At 51.3% G+C, this 18,693-nt stretch overlaps 1 protein-coding gene across 3 annotated transcripts in view; it reads right to left on the reverse strand.

The window, feature by feature from the left end:
- Casz1 (castor zinc finger 1) overlaps positions 1 to 14,366 on the reverse strand; it is a 146,452-nt gene extending 132,086 nt beyond the window's left edge. For 2 of the 3 annotated variants that reach the window (XM_085690284.2, XM_048414881.3), the window contains exon 1: positions 14,197 to 14,366. The gene's annotated coding sequence lies outside the window, so the exon portion shown is untranslated. Of the gene's footprint in view, positions 1 to 285; positions 397 to 14,196 lie in introns of those variants that run through there. The other variant, XM_085690282.2, reaches the window with a different exon arrangement.
- Positions 14,367 to 18,693: the final 4,327 nt, after the last annotated feature.

Genomic DNA, 18,693 nt, shown 5'->3' on the forward strand with positions numbered 1-18,693 from the left:
TCTCTCCACGGCTTATTTCCTGAGGTACAGTGGCCATCGATCCACCACCTGCATCGTGCCCTTCAATCCCACAAGAAGTCACAGCACAGGATCTGACACATAGTCGGCCCTCAGTAAATGTTTCTTTCCTTCCTCTTTCAGTAAAATGGAAAAGCAGCTCCGCTTTAATGCTGCACCCAAGGGACAAAATGAGACCTGTCCCCTGCCCCTTCTCGACGACTTCCTCCCAGTCATAATCTTCCCGCCCCTCCCCAGCACACAGATCTCAGCTCTCCTGTGACTCACCTGGAGGGTGAGGAGGGGGCTCTCCGCTAGGACAGGCCCAGGAGTACTTCCCCAGGCGGCACACACACCTCCCTCATGTAACGACTCCAGAGGACACACCAGGCGGGTGATACTTGGGTTGGCGCCTTCCTGGCAGCCTCCAGGAACAGGTGCCAGGCTGCAAAGGCCACCTGCTACTGGGGGAGGGCAAGGGCCAGGCTCCCATCTATGAGGAGAGGGGAAGGAAAACCAAGATGGCGGCAGCATCTGGGAGTAGACTCCTCCTTTGCCAGACAGTCCAGGCCAGTCCAGAGACTACTGCCTGGGCACCCAAGGGTACAGCCCTGGCCCTCAAAAACCTTGTTCCTCGCCCTAGGACTCTGCCCTGGATGAGTATGTTTGCCTTTCTTGGTTGGCAAGTGTATTCAAGACAACTTTAGATGGTCAAATGGGCTGGGACTCCAGCCTGGAGCCAAAACACAGGGGCAGACCTGAGCCCACTGCAAAGTCCCAATCCTAAAAAACAGAAGGCCAGGGATTCGAACCCACAGACTTCATTACTGCTCTCTGGTCCAGCTCTTAAAGCAAGGATATCCCACTTGGCCTTTCCAGAAAGGAGCCCCGAGAGGCATCCTTAGCCACAGGAGAGCAGATGTACCCCAAGGAATAGTTTGTAATTCTGTCCGAGTGATCCTGTCTTGTCATCTCATCTCAGGGACAGAAGCTTCTCCACCTTTCTTGGAAGTTTAGATGGCAAAGCTAATTGACGCTTCTGAAGCCATGCAGAATGTGGCCAGGGCGGGGGGATCTGCAGGGTGGTGGTTAACAATTCCCTTCAAAGGCTTTTGGACATGTTTAATGGGGAGGCCTAGGGATGTGAGACCACTGTTGAGAGCTGAGACACAGAAATACCTGTTGGCTGTTTGATGGCCACGGACACCCTGGAGAAGAGAACGGTGGTGGCAGGGGCCAGACCTTTGGCAAATACTAACCCTCAAAGCGAGAAGCTTTCTCCTCAAACCAGAGATGGTGCCAGCTCAAACTGGTGTGCCCTTTCTCTTAAAATTCAAATAGGCTTCTAACAGGAGGCTGGATGCAGGGAGGAAACCAGACAAACACCCCCCTCCCCGCAGGATGGGCTATCAGCTTGCCAAGTTGCCTGGGAGGAGGTCCTGGAGCCTCACAGCAGGTCTCAGGAAAGGTGGTGGGGCCTAGCAGGGTGGGGGCTGCTGGGTCACCGGGGCAGACAGTCTCCAACCATGCTGAGCACAGCACACCATTCCATTCGGAAACCCAGAGTCAAACGTACAGCCGGACAGCAGGGTCTGGGGTGGACTCAGCCCTTAACTCATTCAGGATCGCTGGTGGAGCCACCACGGCGGCAAGGGGCTGGGAGAACTTGGGAGTAGGAGGGAGGCCATGCCTGACAGAAAGGCAGGCCTGGGCACAACCTCAGTGGCAAATATGGACACATACAAAAAGAAATCATAATTCTTTGCAAAATCCTTCTAAAAACCAAACAAGCATTGGGAATTTAGGGAGGGATGAGTGAGCCTGGGTGAGGTCGGGGTGGGGGCGGAGGCTAGGGGCAGCTTGTTTTCTACCCATGCCAAATCCTCGTTTACTGTCAGCTTCAATCCATTCGGAACTCACTGAGTCAATTGCCTTTTCACGGGGGAAGGAGCCTACACAATGCAGGGGACTTTTCAGCCCCACATTAGCACACAGGACACTGGGCAACGTCCGGGAATAAACACACACATCCCTCCCGAGGCCACTGCCCCCCAACCCATCTGAAATAACCCATCCAACAGCACCAGCCTCACACCTACACTCCTATTTTAATTATTTGGGGAGGGTTTTTTTTTCTTCTGCTTTGCTTTTAATGTGGCTTGGACGTCGGGAAGTTGTGTGTATGTACGCTCAAGTTCAGTGAGCTCACACGCGCGTGCACGCGCGCACACACACACACACACACATGCTTAGTAAGTTTGAAGCGAAGAGAATTCACCTCTCAAGTAATGGAATTGGGTTCACTCTAGGAAACTCTAAATTGTCCTACAAAAAGAACGAAGGGATGGATGGAAAGACAGAACCTAAATTAGGTACCCAGGAAGCAGGGATTTGGTGGAGGTTCTTATTTAAATTCATTTTAGAAAATGGGGTTTGTGGATAAATCAGCATTTGATAAGGGAGTGTCTCTATGAACGTGGCAGTCAATACCTATTATGAAGACAATGATAATGATTATGATGACTCCTATTTTATAATTATCATGGCGACTCTTTTTTTTTAAACATTGCTTTGTGGAAGGGCATATGCATGCCATTATATTCGTGTTGAGGTGAGAGACAGTTTACAAGAGTTGGTGTCCTCTTTCCACCATGTGGATCCCGGGAGCCGAACTCAGTTCATCGGACTTGGCAGAAAGTGTCTTTATAGCTCAGCCATCTTGCCAGTCAATGACCCCTGTTTGTTTTTGGATGCTAACTGCATGTCTGACTCCACAAGGGGCCTCCTATGTGACTTGAGTTAATGGTTACAGAACCCAACAAGGTAGATTCTGTATATTGTGGGTTCACTTCTACAGACAAGGCCACAAAGGTCACAGGCAGGAGATGAATCTAAGGTGTCCTCCACCTAGCTCCAGACTAGCGAGAGAGAAAGCAGGAGTGTGCTAGGATGGATCATACGAGAAGGTGGACCTCCATCACAGAGACCATGACTCCAAGGCAAAAGTCCTCTCAGGTAGCTGGGCATGTCCCTCTGAACCTCCCCTCACTCTGCCCCCATCACTGTCCCCTGGCGGCTCCTGCATTTAGTCCTAGCACAGATGGGGCTTTCTGTGATGCTTTCTGTGACGTAAATGAGTGAGTGTGTGTGTGCGCTTGTGTGTGTGTCTGTGTGTGTATCTGAATGTGTGTCTGTATGTGTGTAAGTTTGTGTATATGTGTATCTATGCGACTATGTGTGTATTTGGGTGTATGTGTGTGTCTGTGTATCTATGCATCTATGTGTATATGTTTGTATATATGTGTCTGTATGTGTGTTTATGTGTATATGTTTGTGTATATCTGTGTATGTTTGTGCATGTGTGTCTGTGTCTGTGTGTTTATATGTGTGTCTATGTGTGTGTGTGTGTGTTTTGTCCAATCCAGCAGCACTAGCCAATGTGACCAGGGAGTACCTAGATTTTCAATCTACCTGAAATGTCCCCAGAGAAGTGACTCCTGGATCAGCCAGTTCGGACCTCAAACCCCAAACCCTCCCACGACTTCCTCAAAGACCAAGACTATTTTAGAAATAAGAGAAAAGGAAGACAGGAAGAAAAACAACATGATCTGACAGCAGGCTCCTAGCTCCATCAGCATATTGTCCATCCGTCCCTTCCTTCCTTCCTTGCTTCCTTCCTTCCTTCCTTCCTTCCTTCCTTTCTTTCTTCCCTTCCTACTGTGTGCTTTCTCCTCCTCTCCCTTCCCCCTTTCCTCTTCTTCTTTCTTAGCAAAAAGCATCAGTTTAATTAGATAAATCCTCCAAGCCCGTGGCCTGGAGTTCGTCATGGAAATTAACCTGCTCCAGATCTCAGATAGTGAAACAAGAACCGGGGTGTTTTGGCATAGCACAGTGAAATGGGAGAGGCCGATGGGGTTTCATACACCCCATCTTCCATAAGTGCCCCCCGCCCCTCCAGCACCCCCCACCCTTACCTCCTCAGGTCACTGCCTCCATACCTGCTGCCTTTCTTCCCGGTCTTTCCAGTCTGTTCCTAGGACTGAAATGCCCCAGACAGGCCCACTCAAGGGCACCCGCTATGACATAAAACTCCAGCGGACCCTCAGCGGGTGTCAGCTGCGCGTACTCTCCCATCTCCTAACCATCACAGCAACTCCGTGAAGCTGAAGGGGAGTCCCAGTCCCATTTTACAGAACACGGAAACGACAGATCAGAGACTTAATCTGCCCAAGTGAGAAAAGCAGGATTTGCATTCAGCTCAGCTGGGCTCCATGTCCCATTTTCTCAACCCACAGGCTCTCTCCACAAACAGAGTGCCCAAGGCCAGTTCCTGGGTCTGCCCCCGTCCTCCCATCCCCCATGTCCTGTCCCAATCAGCAAACACCCCCCGACCAGGATCTGTGCCCCTCTGACACAAACACACAAGCCCCAGGACCAGAGTCGTGTCCAGGCCCTTTCTGGAATGGAACTCAACAGGGGTCCCTTAGAGACACATACCAGATTACATATAACTGGCTCATCTGACATTGGGGACATCCTGCGCGTGACAACATGACCATGATAAATTCTTCATTACATTTAATTACTTTCAAAGGACATCCAAAGCTAGGAACCCAGCTGACTGTCAAGACAACCCAGTGAAGGCAAGAAGGTCAAAGGCTATTTGACAAGACAGGAAACTGAGGCCCAAAGAGATCATATGATTTACCGAAGGTCACAGTGGTACTGTATAGTGCCAGAATTTGAACAGAGTAGTGTAAGGCCTAAACATACCAGCCGCGCCTAACGAGGAGCCCCTAAGTAGACACAGAGACTCTAGCTCAGAATGACAGCGGAGCAGGCAATCAGGCCCACGCGTCTCACTCTTCTCTCTCCTCAGCCAGAGAGGCAGGCTTGTGATTCACCATCTCACCAAGAATTAGATTCCCCCGAAATTCCCAAGGAACCCCAGGACTACTGGGCCCGGAAATGGCCCTCGCATAGCAAGCTGTACAGCTGAGCTCCCTGGGGCGAGGGGGACGGCTGAGATGCTGGCACAGCCCCTGTGGGTACTCTGCCAGCAATTAGAGCTGGGGAAGGGTGCCAGGCCTGGCAGAACGCTGTCTCCCACCCCTTCTTCTCGTATAATCACACATACATACACACATCACACACACATACATACATACCACACTACAAAAACATACATTCCACATCACACATAAACACATGCACACACCATAAACACACATACACACACCACACACACATGCATACATACACCACAATATACAAACATACATTCCACACCACACATAAACACATACACACACCACACACACATGCATACATACACCACACTACACAGATACACATACCACACCACACACACACATAAACACATACACACACTATAAGCACACACACATACCACATACACATGCATAGATATATGTAACACTACACAAATACACATATCGCATACAAACATACACATCACACATATACACACACCACGTACACACTTCACATGCACACACACACACTATCACACACACACACACACACACACACACACACACACACACACACTAACTCACCCACCCAGCATCAGAGACACAGTGCAGCTTTCTCTCTGTAAATCTCACTGGCGAAGCACTCACAGGGCATGCAATTTGGCCATTACTGCTCTTAAACAACAGAAAGGCAGAATCTACCCGCCATTAACCCAAGCTGCTCCCTGTGGACTTCACGCCAGCTCAGTCACCAGCCTTCACCTCAAGCTCCCACGCACACTCTGTAAGCTTCCCAGGAGCTGCCTTCCAAAGGAAAGAGACAGTTTAGTTTGGATTTTTTTTATTTTTTCTTCCAGCACACTATGGGAGGTAAAACCTGAACTGCGCCCGCGATCTTGGCCACCTCTCCACCCAGAGCACACCATCCGCGGTGGGTGCACGACCTTGGCTAAGACCTTCTGGAGATCTAGGCCTAGGAAGCCCAGAGAACATAAGCAGGGCCAGGGAAAGCTGCATGTGACCTGACCTGGGGCATCTGCCCAACCAAGCAAGGTTTGATTCCACAGAGCCTGGCTCCACCGACGGGGTCCCCCTTGTGACAGTTTGAAGCATCCTCCTCTCCCAGGGCTGAGGTAGGCAGAAGAGGTGGTGAGGACCACTCTGCCTCCTCCCTACTGCCGCCCCATCCCTGAGAACTGGAAAGCGGCCTGCCAGAGCCAAGGGCCCTGGAGGGTTCTTAGGCCGGGTTTATAAGATCTGAGACCCCTCAAAGTATAAGCGATATTTATGATTATGAGATTTTTTTTATATTAACAGACTTCTCACTGAGGGATATGTACATCCCAGAGACCTATCCGAAGTTCAGGGTGCCTTGTAACTAAGGCAGGAATAAGGAGGGAACACTGCTAGACTCCCATTCTCCCTGCTGGTGTGCGTCCCTAGCTGGTGGCTTCCTTTGGACGCCGCCCCCAGTTTATCCTTGCTGTGCTCGGAGACTGATCAGAGCAAGGCCAGCCCTTGAGCTGGGCCATGCCCCTGATCTGGTGCCCACTGCCTCCTGACTGCCATCAGGACTGTCTGGCTGTGAGCAGGCAGAGCAAACGCACAGTGGAGCCCACCAGCTGAGAGCAGAGAGAAAGCCAGTTCTCCGCTGGCTGCTCCGTGAGCCTCATAGATCCTCTAAGCCACCTAGTGTCCAGAGTTGAGCTCTGGCCGCCACTCTGTCCATCCAGCTTCCTAGAACCGCTACGGCTGGGGAATCCTAAGGGACTGGAAGCAGGAGGTATGGGATGAGACAAGCCCCTTCTACTAGCCCCTGCCCTAGTCTGGACCTCCTCCAGGAGCCTGAGACCTGTGTAAGTACCAGCTCCAGAGGAAGCAAAGGCCCTGTGGCCCCTGCCCACACCTTCCAAGCAAGATGGCTGTTGCCCTCACCCCTGCTCCCTTCCCCCAGAAAACAGCCTGTCTTAAAGACCCCCTTTGTGTTTACTCAGATTACCCCTCCCATCTCAGATATCTTGGGGTGCCCCAACCCCAACTTCCAGGTCTTGCAAGGAACCTCCTGTAGCCTGGGCCTCTAGGCCCTCACTCCAATCCCCTCCCTTGCTGCTGTCTCTTTCCTGTGTCCTCAAGACTCCTCTCACCTTGAGAAGTGTTAGGATTACCCAGCATTTACACTCAATGCTCCTCTGTATTCCTTAAGACTTATTAAGAATGATAATGAGTTCTGAAGGAGCTATGTGCCTCTCTCTCTCTCTCTCTCTCTCTCCTTTCTCTCCCCCTTTCTCCCTCTACCAGCCCCCCCCCCGTTCTCTTTCCCTACATGTCTTCTCCACAGAAGACACATCAGATCAAAAGGGGGGGTCCCCAAGGGCTCCCCAATAACAAGGACCAAGGGCACTTGAGGATTCATACCCCATAATCCATCTCTCTCCGGCCTCTCTAGAGCTACCTTCAACTGTGATTTTAGGAGACGAGTCCCCTTCTCCTCTCACAGGGCAGATTGCCCCTTGCTCCCCCAGACTTTGGACAAGGGTGGGGGCAGCTTGCCTGCAAAAATCTCCTTAACATGCAGCTCTTAAATGGCTGATTAATTTTTGCAGAATTTATGAGAGACTTCAGTTCCCCCCCGCCAGCCGTGGCCTCAGAAGCAAAGCAACTTAACTTGGTGAACTTGATGGGGAATGAGGTGGGGGCTGTCCTCCTCCTCCAGGGAACTATTGCCCCAGGAACCGCAGGCAGCCGGGTGACAGATGGAAGGCACAGAGATGCCACTACCTAGGCAGTAGACAGACCCGCTCTCTAAAGAGCGTGGCACCAGAGGGGAGATCCCAGGGCAGCCAGAGCCACACCTGACTTTTAACTACTGGGGGGTTTTAATGTGAGTTGAAAAAAGGCAGCAGCCAGTGGGCAGAGAAGAAACCAGAAGAACTCAGAGCTGGCAAGGACACCGAGACTTGCACCCAGCAAACCACACACGCATCCCGGGCAGAAGGACAGGCCTTATCGGTCTGCCGGGCTGCCCTTCAGAGAAAGGGAAGAGCAGATCCTAATGAAATAACAGTTTTTAAAATGTCTATAAATTAAATCTATCTCCCTCTCCCTGTGCCTCTGCCCCCAGCTCCTCCAGCAGGCTTGTTTGCCTCAACCCGTTCCCTCTGCTCATGGCTGTTTCTCTGATATAGACATCAAGAGGTTACGGGCTCAATTATAGCTCTACTGGAGTCTCAGCATCAGGCTTGCCTGGCCTTCTCTTCTCCTCTTCAGAAACCAGATGCCAAATAAATCTCTCCTCTTTATATTTTTATTGTCAATGCCAAAAGCCTAAAGACTCTTCCCATCGACTCCAAGCCTTTCTGCTCTAGTTCAGAAGGACGCAGATATTCTTGGAGATCGTGTCTGAGGACAACACAAATGCCTCTCTCTCCGTCTGTCCCCCCTTTTGAAAGGCACACGCAAACCCTTGGCTCTCTGTGAAATGTTTAAAAGAAACAAGGAAGACAGAGGAAGCGTGAGTGATGTTACTGGGGAAGGCGAGAGAGCAGCTGGCCTGGAGAAAACCTAACGTATTTCTGAAGTTAAAAGCCGACGTCATGAGGATTCTCACTAGCAAGGTCCATGCGAAGCAGGCAGAGTATGCAAGGTGACTGCTGAAGAAAGAGGAAGGATGGCCTCTGCCTTCCTGACGCTGTCACCCTGTTGTCACCCTGGGCTGTAGGGAGCTTTGTCATCCATGCAAGCTGACATGCTAAAAGGGCCCTCTCTCCCACAAAAAAAAAAAAGAAAGAAAGAGAGAGAGAGAGAGAGAGAGAGAGAGAGAGAAAGAAAAGAAAAGAAAAATGTTACAATATCTAAGTTCTGATCAGCCAGAGGTACAGGTAGAAGGAATTAGCTTTAAGTTGGAGGTCTAACAGGAAAATAGAAAAGAAAAAGAAAAACCCGAACTCTATCTTGCTGAAATATTAATCTGAGGGGATTCCAAAACCTAGTGTTCCAGGGAAAAGCCCTTAAGACAAAGGCCGGAGGATTTTGAAGGTGGATTGGAAAGAAAAACTTGGTCCTTCCAATTAACCAGACCGAGGAAGAGGAGGGGGGCACATTAATAGCAACTCATTAATTCTTTTCTGTAAACAGTTTAATTAAATTCTGCTAAATACAGGAGAAATACTCATTTTGGACTGCTGTGCCCCCCCAGCCTGAAGAGCAGATCCTTCAGCGCCCCCCCGCCGACCCCAGTGCCCACACTTCCAGGTCTCCCTGTGCACAGCCTTCCAGGAGGCTGCCAGCCCACGCATGGGCTGCACTGCTCAGGGGTGGGAGATGGCAGTGCCTAGGTCTGCAGCTGACATTTCAGCCTTTAAAAGAATCTGGGCGAAATAAGCTGTTGACTTCTTAACTCAAGTATTTTCTTGTTCTAACTCATGTTCTTATGTTACTGAGCTTAAAAAAAAAAGAAAAAGAATAGAAAAGAAAAAAACAAGGGAGAGAGAGAGAGAGAGAGAGAGAGAGAGAGATGACTTTCCTTGAATGATCTGTTTAACCTAAGCCAGAGGAAAAAAAAGAAAGTCATTAATTACTTATGTGAGCTATTGCTTCAGAAAGACAATAAACCTGCCCGGTCGCCATGGATATGACATATTTGCTCTGAAAACAACACAATAATTAGCAAAGGGGAAAGATACAAGGAGAATATGCAAACTCCTGAGTTTAAAGCCACAGTGCTCTTTTTACTCCTAAGCCTCTGCTCTGTTTGCAATCCAAATCAAACAAAAATTTAAAATATAGCAAAGAAGGAAATAACAGGTTTGGCTCCCCTCCCTCCTGTGGACTGAAAAGCAACAACCACTGCCCCCCTCTCCGAAATAAGCCCACGGAAAAGAGAAAGGGGGGGGCCAAGAATTGCTTGTTTTATTTCCTATAGCAGGGGTGGAGTCTTGGTGGAGTCTTATTTTTTTAAGTGAGCTCTTATTTAGTATTGGGCCTTCTGGCCAGATATAAATTTATTTATGAAAGCCAAATGCCCTGTGTGTGGCTCACCCCCTCAACACATACAAAGTGAATGGAAATGGAAGGGGGGGTCCAGCTGAAAAAGCTGAACAGCCTACTCAGAGAGCACCAGCTCTGGAGAGGGACAGCCATTCCCCCTACCTCCAAGAAAATGGAACCTAGGTCTTACTTTAATATTAAAAATGCATTAAATGGTTTTACCTACAACTTAGTCCCCAAGGATCATTACGAAATGCAATCGCTTTGTATCATATCTGTCAGCGTGATAAATATTGGAGCCAGAGTAGGCTTGCAATTTTTCAGAATGTCACCAATCAAGATGATTTTTTTTTCTGCTTCACTTTGTTAATTCACTGACACCCCCCCACACACCATGACCACCAAAGTCACAAATCTACAGAAAAAAAAAACTGAACTGAGGAGAAATGGAGGAAAAGTTGAGATACTTTTAGACACCAGTCAGAGGTCACTGATAGTCTCTTAAAAAGCAAGAAAAAAAATAGGTCTTAAAAATTTTGGGTGACTACTTCCCAAAAAGAGGGGTAAAAAATTAAAGCATTCTATTAACTCTGAGTGGAAACACTTTCGCGTCTTCCCAGAGGCAAAATTCCCCAAACAGATGGTCAGGGTCTCAAAGAAAGGAAATATTCCTCAGCCCCCACAGCCAGAGAAATCTAACTTTGAACTTGTCTCTAAATTAGGGGGAGCATGATAAACTATTAATAAGAATGAAAAATGAGTTGAACTTTGTTTTTCTTATTTCAAAAATCATCCAAACACAAGGGGAGCAGATATAAAGGGTAAGGTGACTGACTACTTAACTGACTTTCCTATTTTTTTAAAAAACAATTGGTTTTTTTTTTCCAGATTGGCCCCTTTGATCTTGAAAGAATTTTGCTCTTCTATGATGGGGGGGGGGTCAGCGGAGAAATGATCTGCTTTAAATGGTGACGCAACTCGGGGATCAAAGCCTTCTCTCTCTGTTAGCCATAATAAGCTGTACTTGCCACGAAGCGGGAGTCTCCCGGGCTCCTCTCCTTCGTCAGAAGGAAATAAAACGCTCTGATACTCAGAGCAAGACACGAAGGTGCAAAGTCTAAAAAACAAAACAAAACAAAAAGGGCAAGGGGGAAAAGAGGGAGGTACTGGCTCTTTAAACGTTTTAGTGCATATGGAGTTTGATTTCTGAAAGAGATCAGTTTAACATCTCCATAGAAACCAGCAACAGATTATCATCAACAGAATAAATAACTAGTCTAATAAATTAAACAGGAGGCATAAGATCGCTGGAAACCTGATTACTGAAGTTCAACAATATTCTCCATAAACCCTCGTTAACTGCCTCTAAGGTGGTTAACAAGATGGGGTGAGGGGGTGTCTTTCGGATGCGCCAGGTTCCGGGGAGACATACGCTGGACGCTGCCGAGACGGAAGAAGTTTTCCCTTCTCAGTACAGGAAAGGGTCTGGGAGCTCCAGTGAAGGGCAAAGAATAAAAAGCCAAAGTTTGGGAAGTGGGAAAGTAGCTTCCAATTGCCTGAGACAGTGCGGGGCGCGAGAACCGTCCCGGACGCTCCGCCTGGCCGCCAGCAGAGCACAAGCCAAGCGCTTTGCGCTCGGGCGCAGATCTGCCCAGCGCCCCCTCCGGGCACGTGGAGCGCAGTCAGGGCGCAGCCCCCGGGGACCAACTACCCCCGCCCCACGCCTGGCGCAGCTGCTCCTGCTCAGCCGGGACAGCTCCCTTTAGGACGGCGAGTGTGTGTGTGTGTGTGTGTGTGTGTGTGTGTGTGTGTGTGTGTGTGTGTGTGTGTGTGTGTGTGTGTGTATGCGCGCCGCGGGCTGGGCACGGGGGGGGGGGGTCACCAACGTTACCAGACGATCTGTTTTCCAGTTCCCTTGTGCGCTCTCACCGCGCGCCTGTACCAGCTTGGAGGCGGCCTAAATTTACCAACTTTGTCCAGAGACTACTCCGGTCTCTTACCCCCACCCCACCCCACCACCTCAGTGAGTGTACTAAGCGTTGACAGGACAGCTACACACTCTGAGGGCCGCAACCCCAAGACTCAACTGGAGAAGTGACGGACACCCCCAGTCTCCCCAAGATTCGGTCAGGTTTGGGTGAGCGTTAGGATCGGAGGAGTATTATCCCTGCTATCCCTGCTGATCACATCTTCCATCCAGGCACCCGCACCTTCACCTTCCCAGTGTGCCTGAATGAAGGTCCTCGCCGCACCCAGGCCCGCTTCGCAAGCAGAAGACTGAAACTGGAGACACTTGTAAGCAGGGAGAAGCGGTCCCTGGACGCACTCCTCTCCTCCCCCAACTCCGGACCCCGGTTGGGGAAGACTTGGAAGAAGAATCTGTGCCCACCCCCTAGAGAAAAATCTATTATTATGATCTTAATCTACGCCCCCAAAGTGTCCCTCCCGCTGTGATTGACAGCGCATACACCTGTTCCCCTCGTAGAGGAGCGTCCAAACGCTGGGGACAGACATTCGCTCAACCGCTCCTCTGCGGCCCAGAGCCCGCCCGCGCCGGGGCACCCCCCGCCCGCAGCCCCAACGCGCCCCTACCCGCATCTCTTCACCCCAGGAGGCCGCCCCCTCCCCTCCCAGGCCCGGCTCCCCGTCTCTCCCGCTCCCGGCCGCTTTGGCTTCGGAAAGAGAGAGAAAGAACAGAAAGCAAAACTTCCTGGCGGCCGACGGTCATCAGCTGCACATTCTGCAAATGCCACCGAGTAAAAATAAACCGGCCGCCGCTCCGCCCGGCCGGCTCACCCCGGGCGCACGACTCAGCCCCCTGTCCCGGGAGCTCCAGGACCATGGTTCTGTCTGCCCGGGTCCCCCAATATCCTCGCACCCCTCGAAGCTCCGTTCCCCGACACTCCGTCAGTCAACGCTTGACGCTCCTTTACAGTGGTTCGACCCAAGTGTCCCGGTGGCCCAGCCATCTCCCCTTAACTGTTCCCTATGCCCCTATAAGCTACTTTCCTCTCTGCCCTCTAACAGGAGCCGATTTCAGCCCAGTGTCCACGGATTCAGGGATCCTCCTCTCCAAACGCTAAGCCCCCACGTCTTCCTCAGCCCACCTAGGGTCATAGACCCCACCCGATCCTCTCCTACCCCTAGAGAGCCCCCTCCCCACCCCCGACGCAGGAGCTCACCGCTCCAGCCGCAACCGGGCCTGCCTGCCCAGCGTCCCAAGTCCCCGGGCGCAACTTCTCTCTCCGCACACACAGTAGCCGGCACAACTCCCGGAACTTTTCCCCAGACCCAGGCGAGCTCCAGCCGACCGCAGAGCGGTCTGAACCGGTGCTCCGACTCTCAGTACCCAGCCTGGCGAACCTGAGCCCGGGGAGACTTGGGGATGGGGTAGAGAGTGAGGAGCGCCACTTGCCGCGCTTGGAGCCGCGCACTTGAGGTAAACTTCCCAGGCACAGATAGAAAGGGGGACGCTGCTCCCCCATCCAAGATCCCTCTTGCCTTCGTTTTCCCACCCGGGCTCCCCTTGGCACCCTGCGCCTACGCGAACACTGCCTACCTCTGCCGGCAACACACACACCCCGGTGTCGGGGCACACGAGCCGGCTGAAGGAGATCCCCACCCACCCCTTCCCCTGGGCAAAGTCTTGCAAAGTCACACCAGGAACCCCTCACCCCTGCCTCCCTTCTCCTCTCAAGACAGCTCACGACCCCCCTGCAGCTGGAGGGGGCGGCGTGGGAGACGGAATGATCACCCAGTATTGGCAAGCACCTGCGTCCCCCAGCCCACAGCGCGGAAGGCGCCCCCACCCTAGTTGCAAAGTCTTGTACTCGTGCTTGGCACCTCCCCCTCTTCTTCCCTAGCCCGCCGACCCCTCAGCTGGAGTAAGTGACCCTCCAGGAGCTGCAGCCCTCCAACCCCCAGAGCGGCTCGCCGGGCATTCCCCTGACCACTGCCAGAGACGCGCCGCCCCGCTCCGGGGTGCCAGACCTCTGTGCCCCCTACCTCCCTCACGGTCGGAGTTGGGTGGCAGCCGCCGCTCGCAGGCTGGCTGGCTCGGTCGTTCGCTCGCTCGCTCGCCCGCTCTCTGCTGCAAGCCGCAACCCCGGGGGTAGTGGGTTGCAACGGGACAGGGGTGAAGCCGGGAAGCGCCCCGATAAGCCCGTAGAAGTGGAGGGCTTGGGGAGGGCCGCGGCGGAAGGAGCGCTGAGTCTCTTACCTGCACTTGGGGCGGCTTTGGGTGACTTTCCAAGTCCGGGGAAAAATGTGTGTGTGTTTGGGATGGAGCGCCGCGGGCGCGCATGCGCGACCAAAGTTGCCGGATCCCGGATTTTTCGCTCCCAGTCTCCGCTCTCGCCCGCTGTGATTATGGAATTCTCCGCGGCCGAACAGGCGAGTGGGTGGCATGCAAAACCCGGGACGGATCGCGGGGCCGGGCTCCGCTCCACCCTCACACCCCCAGACCTTCCCCTCTTGCATTATTCCCACCCACCGCCCAGGAAGGGCTCCGCGTACGCGCGCGGCGAGATCGGCCTGCCGAGCAGCATCAGAGCGCGCTACTCCCTTTTGCAATTCCGGAAGGTTTCTACACCCTCTGAATGGAGTTGAGACTGGGACAGAAGAGAGAAAGAGACAGGGTGCGTTACTTTCCAGCTATTCTGAGCCCTTCGACACCCCGAGTTTGATTCTCACTTTTTCAATGAAAACTGGCTCTTTTTTTGCAAGTCAGACTGTTAGAAGTGTCGAATGGAATGTTCCCGGTTTGATATTTTCTTTGCACATACTGTCTGAAAGGGGGTTTTCATTTAGTCCCTAATGCAAGAAATAAATCCTTAAGTGAGCAAGATAGGCTGTGCAGAACGACCTTACTGTGTGCGTGGGAGGAGGGCAAATCGTGTACATTAAAACAGTAATATTACAGAGTGAAAAGATCCACGACAAAAGCAGAGTGTGCTAGGAGAGACGATCCCTTGGCCCAGAGGAAGGTGACAGCTTCCCTTGAAGGACACCTTGCTTGCTAGCATACTAGTGGGGCCTTGAGTTAGCTGTCAGCCTGGACATGGGTCATGGGGCTCTACAGTCTAGCTCCTGCCTTCCCCAGCCAGGCCACCACACCCCAGCATGGAACCAAGGATGGTACCCATTTTCCCTACCGCAGAAATTCAAGGTGGGAAGAAGAATGAGACATGAAAGAAAAGAAGAAGGACCCCAGAAGGCAAGGCGAGTGAAAAACTGACCACAGTGGTACTAAGTAGGTGAATGACGCATTGGATAAACGGATAGAAATGCAAAGTATGACCTAGGCTCTGAGATGTGATTTACACAGCAGGTTGTACTAAAAGATGCCGCAAGCAGCTAAAACATGCTATTGGCTGGGGATCGAAGGCTACCCTGGAAAGCTTTCGCTCGGTCTCCTGACCTCACATCTTGCATGGCAATAGCTGGGACGGACATCTGCTGTGATGTGTTCCATGCCATGCCACAAGCTGAAAGTTCATTGGCCCAGAGGCAAATGGCCAGAGTCTGAGGACTCTATACCTCTCTGGCCCTGAGGTGATGGAGTCCCCAAATAAAGCCTTTAGATCAAGGCCATGAGGTGTCTCACACTCTTCGGATGCTATGCTAAGTGACAGCTGGAGTCACACTTTCTGGGAAATAAACTAGCTCCAAAAAATGCCAGCTCCCACTATGAAGAATATGTCCAGATCTGTCAGCCCACAAAAGCCAGATTTGGGGGTTTGGACTCCTCTCTGATTCATTCTGTTGTCTCCCCTCCTTATCCCAAGATTTAGCAGCAATCATTTACAATCACAACAGATCCTGGGCCTAACTCTCTCCTTTACGGTCCCATCCAAGGGTCTCCTCAGTCTCCAGGGATTTTACTCACCCAGCATCTCTGAGATACCTGTGCCTGGTGAACACAGGTGAACACCATGCCACCCAGAGATCTCCAGCTCAATCCTGCCAGCCCATCAAGGGAAAAGCGGGAGCCACTGTCATGGGAGAGGTGGCAAGTAGGCCTTCTAACTTTTGATGAGGGCCCCTGTTCATTCACTCCTGCGGCGACACAAGAGCACCAAGAAACCATTAACAGCCAGACACCAGCCACTCACCAACTGGGTGACCTTGAATGAGACATTTGACCTCTCAGTGCCTCAGTTGGCTCAGCAGTGAAATGGGGATAATAATAGTATGTTCTGTCTGGAAGTGTTGAGGGACTGAAGTAAGTTAATGCAGGAAAAGGGCTTGGGCCAAGATATTGATCGGTAAGTGCCAGTAATTGTCATTGCTCCTAGGGACATCCAGTACTCCATCCCTCATTCCTTCCTGTTTTCTCTCTATCCCTTCTTGTTCTCTGTCGGGTTTTTTTTTTCCTCCAGGAGCGGTCCTTTGCTTATCCAGTCTCTAAGTATGTATTTACTGAGTCCAAACAGCCCTCAGTGGGAGACAGAACTGAACCAGATAACGACCTAGGCCTGGCTGGTCCTTCTATGTCATCATCAGACCCACCTTCCCATCACTGGGCTTAACCCCTCTCCCACTAGAAGCGTCCCTACCACATACACATGCCTTCCCACCTTCCCCTCAACCTCACCAACCTGCCTCACCCACTAAACATTCATTCAGCCACTCATTCTCCAATCCATTTTTCCCTCAGAAGCTCTGCCACCCTCTCCCAAGGGTCTTCCAACTTCCTCAGTGGGAACCTTCCCTGTGTGTGGGGCCAGTGTCTCGGGCAGAGGGCAGGAGGTTACCAGAGGAAGTTAACAGGGAAGGTTCCTGTTGAGTCTCAACACCTCCCCATGCCCAACTTGCGACAGGAACAAATAGAAGGAGCCAGAAGACAGTGTTATGTTCTAGAAGTAGGTTCCCAGTCAGAGGCCTTCCGGGCTTGCTCCAGCCTTGCTGGGTCTGTCATGCACCCCGATTCCCAAGAGGCGCTGAGCTCAGTTGCTCTTTTCACTTATTTTCTTGCCCCCCCCCAAAAAAGTCATTTCCTGGAGCATTCCTTACAATGAAACCCCAATTCTTTTCCCACAGCAAAGCCTTTCAGAATCCAACCCCTGCTTGCTCTGGCTTCACCTCCCTGTGCCTTCCTCTCAGCCACACTGACATCCTTCATTCTAGGAAACACCAGGTTGTCTCCACTTCAGGACCCTGGCTCCCCTTGCCTGGACAGCCCATTTTGTGGGGTACAGGATCCTCATGGACTCCCATGGACCATGTTGGCCTTCTTCTGCCACCTCTTCCTGCAGTAGCTCTTGCCCTTTCTCTGTTGCTTTCCCCTGTTTGTGTCTCTACAATGAGTTTACATTGATTTCTGATTCCTTTCTGGCTGCCCTTGCTAGAACGGAAGCATCCTGCAGACAGGGACTTGGTGACTCTTGGTCTCCTTGATAGCATGACAGTGCTTGGGATATAATAGGTCCTCCCTGGTGAGTCAGTCCGTGCCTTGAAGAATCTGCTTGGGGGAAGAATGACTGGGAAGAACCAAGAACAAGGTTTGCAAGAGCAAAGAGGGTTGATCAAGTAGAACCAAGGAGATGCCGGTGGATGACGTGACCCGACCTGGGTTTCTACTCTCTGGTATTTTACTGGAGTCCACAGTGGGCTGGGAGTAGGGGAGGCTCTGGAGGCCTGTGTCATAGCAGAGGAAACTGGACAGCCCCTGCCGCCCTCTGGGTGGAATGTTTGTAATCAAGAGCCTATCCCATTTCTAAGTCTCTAGGGAGACGTCCTCCATACACACACTGCCCCCACTGAACCAAGACTATGTCTTTATCTCTGGGGCTCAGGAGCCAAACACTGGGTCTGAATAATTGATTATGAAACAAACAAATTTAAGCCAGCCTCTGCTGGTATGATTAGCAAAGCCTTGGAAGGTGTTGCAGTGAGGGAAGGTGTCCCTCACTGTTTTCTGGTATCTAATCCTCTGTAAGGATTGAAAGCAAAACCTGCCCCTACATCAGCCAATGTTTATCAAGTGGTTACTATGTGCCAGGGAACACTTGAATTGTCCTACCAGTCCCATACAGCAACAGTAAGAGGGAGTTACAGTGACGAATGTAACACCCACTCTACAGAAGAGGACACCAAAGCACAAAGAACAACTTTCCCAAGGCTGAGGTAGACATTCTGAGTCCCTTAGCACCTTCTGTGTGGGCAACAAGTTTACAAAAGTCACTCCTTGACTTAACCAAGAGTGTAAGAATCTCCTCTACTTTCTGTCCACATTCAGAAGCCAGAGAGACTGGGTCTGAGGTGCACTGAGGGTGGTGGGTCTGAGATGCACTGGGGGCACAGGGTCTGAGATGCACTGGGGGCGCTGGGTCTGAGGTGCACTGAGGGTACTGGGCGAAGAAACCAGAATATGCCTGTTTCTCCACGTATGTTTCATTTGTGTCTTGCTACGTTGTCACCCCGGTTGGCCTGGCATTTCTGAGGTACACTAGGCTGGCCTTAAACTCTAAAGATCTTTTTAACACAGTCTCTCCAGTTCTAGGGTTAGGGTGCAAACCCCCAGATCCCGCTCCTTCACATTTGGTTGCGATCTAAATAACAAACAAACAAAAACCCCTAAATCATTACAAAATATTTGGCGCACAGCACGCGCTCCCTAAGAAAATGACTACCGTATGCTTGTCCCCTACTTTGCCTGGGCTTTTGTCTTTGTCTTGAGGTTCTCTTTGGGTACAGGTCAGTTTTGGGGGTTCGT

The sequence above is a fragment of the Myodes glareolus genome, chromosome 6 (assembly GCF_982192425.1).
Source record: "Myodes glareolus chromosome 6, mMyoGla1.1, whole genome shotgun sequence".
Classification (NCBI taxonomy): domain Eukaryota; kingdom Metazoa; phylum Chordata; class Mammalia; order Rodentia; family Cricetidae; genus Myodes; species Myodes glareolus.